This window comes from Frankliniella occidentalis, unplaced genomic scaffold (genome assembly GCF_000697945.3).
Source record: "Frankliniella occidentalis isolate FOCC.00 unplaced genomic scaffold, Focc_3.1 Scaffold33, whole genome shotgun sequence".
In the NCBI taxonomy this organism is placed as follows: Eukaryota; Metazoa; Arthropoda; class Insecta; order Thysanoptera; family Thripidae; genus Frankliniella; species Frankliniella occidentalis.
In genome coordinates this window covers 1,564,364-1,569,681 of record NW_026267163.1, presented here as the reverse complement: position 1 = coordinate 1,569,681, position 5,318 = coordinate 1,564,364, and the positions used below count along the sequence as shown (strand labels likewise).

General features: G+C 59.8%; 1 protein-coding gene across 1 annotated transcript in view; it reads right to left on the bottom strand.

The window, feature by feature from the left end:
• LOC113214806 (zwei Ig domain protein zig-8) overlaps window positions 1–5,318 on the bottom strand; it is a 75,138-nt gene that overhangs the window by 55,110 nt on the left and 14,710 nt on the right. Inside the window, exon 2 of the mRNA XM_052265979.1 lies at window positions 255–283. The gene's annotated coding sequence lies outside the window, so the exon portion shown is untranslated. The remainder of the gene's footprint in view (window positions 1–254; window positions 284–5,318) is intronic.

The window sequence follows — 5,318 nt, the reverse complement described above, 5'->3', positions numbered from 1 at the left end:
GGACGGGGTGGAGTGGGGGACTTAGCAATCAGACAGCGCGACTGATCCCCACCGCAATCACCCATAAAGTGTCAAATTAAATCGTCGTTTGCTGCGTGATTTATCGCGTGGCGGGGCGTGGCGGGGCGTGGCGGGGAGTGGCGGGGCATGGCGCGTCGGGCCGCAGGCGTCCCAGGATGCCGCGCACCTCTCTCGCGGGCCGCCTTACACTACTGACCCTTCTGAGGCGCCTCAAGCGCTCGTGTCGCACTCACCGGTATCTCGTCCGTTGCCAGTATAAAGTCTGTAAACAGAAAAAGAAAGGAAATCAGTGTTAATTACTTGTCCCATTTTCATTCAAACAGTGCCACACACAAACGGGGCCGGATGCGCGACGTACAAAGCGCTCTGCGAGCGACGGGGCAAACGACAAGACGACTGAGCGCTGCCGGGTGCCGGGTTCGGGAAAAAAACAGCAACAACAATACAACAGCACTGGAAACAGGAGGGGTGAGCGGGAGAGGCGAGTGATGTGAGGGAGCGGGAAGAGGGTAGGGCAGAAGGAAAGGCCCTTTATGGGGAGAGGAAGAGGGGAGTGCGTAAACAGGCCCGCGCAGCCAATATGAGACATTGCCGAGCGGAGGGGGCAGGCGGCGGCGGCGGCGGGCGCGCTGCGCGTGAAAGGTGAACTCGGCGCGGCAAGAGCGAGCAAGAGGGCGCGAGGGAGGAGCAGGAGAGAGAGACGGGCCCTAGCGAAGACGAGCGAGCGAGAGGCCTATCCCCCCAGTAATCCCGAGGCGGGGGCCCTGGCGGCCTGGCCCCGGCCCTGCCGGTGCTCAAGGACCTCCTCACGGGCCGCTCCTCCTTCAAACACACCGCCCAGCAGCCCCGGCCGGCAGACCTCTCCAAGCAGCAGGCCCCATAACTCACATCCACCTCTCTGTGCCGGCCAGGCCGCCGGGGCTCGGCACGAAATTAGAGAGAGAGAGTCCCCCCAAAAATAACAGCGTAAAGTAAGTAAACGGTGGGAGCGCGCGGTCCTCTGCGCACGCCGGCGTTATTGTCAGCTCCTGCATGATCCCCCCCCCCCAGTCCGCCCCTTATACACGGCCGCCATTCCACGTCCTCGGCAACACAAGCTCGAAAGAAGAAGAGGGAGGATGTACTGAGGAGTACAATTGCACGGGGGGAAAGGAGGGGAGGGGGGGGGGGGAGGGGGAGCTGTCGGACGCTGTGGACCGGTCTTTTCCACCCCTGCGCCAGCGCCTCCCCCCAGGCCTCCTCGCTCCATCCCTGCTGCTGGTGCCGGGGCTCTCGGCAATTAGGGGATTCCTGGGACTGAGAAAACCATTATCAGGCGCGAAATATCTCGCACATTGCAGCAGCAGAGCAACGTGCTGGGCCCGGAACGCGGCGTCCAGGGCGTAAAGCTTCTTTCTTAATTTCTTGCCGGCCTGAGCCGCTCGCGCCACGGCGAGGCACTACAGCAGCAGCCTTAATTCCTCAGTGCCGCTCGCAGCCGTCGCGCCCGAGGAGCATCGCATCGCATCGCAGTGCGGGGGTTGGAGGAGGAAGACCACGCTAAACTAAACGGCGCGGTCATAGGGCGACGCATTGGCAGAGAGACGACTATAAGAGGATCCATTCCGGGAGAAATATTTTGATGTGCTATCGCCACCCGGGCGCCTTTAGGGGCACTCTGGTTAGGGAGAGGGATGTATGGGTAGGGGTGGAAGGGGACGTGTGAGTGTGTGTGTGTGTGTGCGTATGGAGCGCCAAGGAACAGCAAATGGACTGCTGCTTGACCCTCGCAGGGACCCTCGCTGCCCACGCTGAGCTATCTCGCCGCTCCTCCGGCAGAACGCCGCGCCCCGAGCCTGCCCAAGCCGCCTGCACGGCCTCTTCTTTGGTGTCTAGCTGCTGCTTTTTAGAGGACAGCTTGAATTATCGTGCCAATCGTGGTAATATATTCAGCGGCGAGCAAGGGGAGCAGGCGGTGAGGGAAACAGGGGTCGTTCCACTCTGAGTGAGGTGGTTGGTGGTGATGGTGGTGGTGGTTGTTGGTGGTGATGGTGGTGGTTGTTGGTGGTGATGGTGGTGGTGGTTGTTGGTGGTGATGGTGGTGGTTGTTGGTGGTGATGGTGGTGATCGTTGATGGTTGTTGGTGGTTGTTGATGGTCGTTGGTGTTTGTTGATGGTTGTTGGTGGTTGTTGATGGTTGGTGGTGGTTGTTGTTGGTTGTTGGTGGTTGGCGGTGGTGGTTAGTTAGGGACGGAGAGAGGAAAGGGGGTTGGGTGGGCTGACTCTCAAGGGCCGCGAAGCCAAGCAGCATTTTGGAATAACAACGGTTTTGATGGGGCTCCAGTTCCAGCAGCAGAAGCAGCTCTGTTCGTCACGCACAACATGGTGAAGTAGGGAGCGCCCCCTCCAACTGCAAGTGTAGACAAGGTAGAGAGTGTAGCAGGGACGAGGGAGGGGGGCACGAAGCGTTGAAAGGGGTCCAAGTCCCCGTAGACAAATTAAAAGCGGAGACAATGCCTCGTGCCTGAGCCTGTGAGGCGAAAAGGGGAACATATTTCAGGCCAGGACCAGCACTCGGGTGGTGGGGAGGAGGAGTTGGGGGTACGCGGGGGGCGGTGAGGGGAGAGGAAGGGGGGACAGGGAGAGGGGCGAAGCGGGGGAGGCTGAAAGCGCGACGAAGACGGCAGCGATACAATGAAAGCGACGCGAGCGCCCTGGGGAGGCGAGCGGGAAGGCGCGCGTGTAACGCCAACGAACACTCAGGGGCCTGCTCGTAAGAGTTGCATGAGCATCTTGGAACTACCGATCTCAACACCACACGCACACACACACACGCACACACAGAGGGCGCAAAGTAGCAGCTTGTTCTAAACTTCTCTCCGCTTCTCTCTCTCTCTCTCGCTTGCTCTCTTCCTATTATTGTTGATATTGTTGATCTCTATCTATCTGTCTGTCTATCTGTCTGTCTGTCTGTCTGTCTGTCTCCCTCTCTCTCTCTCTCTCTCTCTATCTCTGGCGGCCTGTGCGTACGTCCGAGCAAAATAAGTTTAAACCACATCCCTTTGCTGGACACGTGTCTGTGGTTGTCTGGCTTCGGCCGACCCCACCACCCCTCCTCCTCACCCCGCACTACCGACGTGCGCATTTTTGCGATGGCCTCATCTCGGCCGGTACAACATCCTGGACGCCCCGCAGCCCCGACTAGCGAGATATTGCCCGCCCCGCCCCGCCACGCCCCACCGCAGCTGCCCGACGACAAAGTTTTGCTGCAGCGAGCTTGGAGCGTGGAGCGTGGAGCAGGGGCGCGGTGGCGCGGCTGCGAGAGAAGTATTGCCGACAGGGCGGGGAGAATAATGATGAAAACGGGGTAAATAAAACGCAATAAGAAACGATGAGGTCAGGGGAGATAAAAAACAAAATCAGGCAAGAAAAGGGGGCGAAACGAGCGCGCGGTAATAATAATAAGCAGAAGAGGGGGAGGACTTCAATTTCATTTTGATTCAGGCGTTGCTGCTGCTGCGCTGCGCGGAGGCAGGGCGGGGACCAACCCCAACCATTTTACGAAATCGAATCGACATGCCGGCTGCATCATCATCATCATCACACAGCCAATTAGCCGAGCTCCGCCGGGGCAGATACAATCAGAGTGACCGAACGCCTTGGCGGCGGGGCGGGGCGGAGCGGGGCGGGGCGGGGCGGGGCGGGAAGGAGGAGGGGGGCATAAATAAGGCTCAGCGAGGCGCCGAACGCAACCCGTCTCCCCCGTCTCGCCGCCCTGCCAGGACAGGGACCAGGCCGGGGAAAAAAGAATTGAAATCGAAATTAGCCATTACTCTGTCGGAAGCCAATTTCGGCGTCTTCCGGGGGCCGTTGCCGAGACGGCCCTTTGGCGCGCCGGGCAGGCGCTTCCGTCCCTCAGGTCCGCGGCCAGAGACGAGCTCGTCGTCGTCGTCGTGGGGGAAGGCGCACCATAGCGGCACCTCGCCGCAAGTGAAACGAGGCCTCGGCGGGAGAGGCCGCGCACCGACCACGCACGCGCGACCTTGCTGCTCAGAGCAGGGCGAGAGGAAATACGACATTTATTTATTTGATGGAAAGAGAGGGAGAATGAAAGGGAGAGAGGAAAAGAGAGAGCGAGAGAAAGGGGAGGGGGTTGAGGAGGGTGAGGGGGAGTGAGTGGTCGCGTCACCCCATCGGGCCTTTTGCTCGTCCACTTTATTTTACGTTTATAACCCTCGAATTGAATTCCACATCTCCCTCCCCCCCCCTCTCTCTCTCTCTCTCTCTCTCTCTCTCTCTCTCTCTCTATCACATACAGACACACACACACAGACACACAGATAGAGAGTGTTACAGCAAGTGGGTCCATCGAGGGGGGCCAGAGAACCAGTCAGCGCGGGCCAGAGCAGGGGCGCTGCCGGTTGAACGGCATTCTATTTCCTCCCCTCGAGCATCCAGCCGACCATCATTTGGCAAAAATCAAGTGGTCCATTTTCGTCGCAATCAAAGGGGCCCTTCGCTCTTCTATGGCGTCGGCTCGAACGTGTGTGAGAGGGGGGGGGGGGGGGGGCAACCAAAGAGTCCAGTCAGGAGCAGGGTCCAGCATTCATCGTCGAGTGGACGAGCCTCGAGAAGAAATACGCCCAATACAGTGATTCGCAGAGGTGTGTGTGTGGGGTGCGAGATGACGAGGGCGTATGAAGGAGGGCGGTGGTCGGGGCGGAGCGTGCTGGGGGTGCTGGCTGCGGTACTTGATTGCCGAGGGGGCCAGGCGACCGTCGCCTCGGCAGTAAAGCGCGCTATCGCGCTAAAGCCGACGAGCTTGCGGCGTGGCGTGGCGGGGCTGGGCGGGTCGGGGCGCGGCGGCGGCAGGGATATGGCCCGTTGTTGCAGCAGCGGATACCGCACTAAGACGTCGGGGAGCGAGAGGGAAAGATACGCGGCTGGAGGGGGTCATCGCGATGAACAGGACTCTGATTATCTGGCTATGGCTGGCAGCGAAGTCCATACACCAACGGCAGTGGGGCGCACAGCGCCAGCAAACCACCAGCCAGACCACCACTCCCAAGACAACGTCTCTTTCTCCCCCACCTCCCCCCCTCTCTCTTTTTCTGTATCTTATTGTTGCTTACTTCTTTTTCTGCGGCCAGTCCAAATCCATGGCACGTTGGTTCTGCCTGGGCGGGCAGCGGACATTAGCCGGGCGACGCACTCTTAAGGCGAGCCGCTCCTGATTGTTGTTGTTGTTTGGGGTTGGGTAGGGGTGGTGAGAGAGTAAGAGAGAGAGAGAGAGAGAGAGAGAGAGAGAGAGAGAGAGA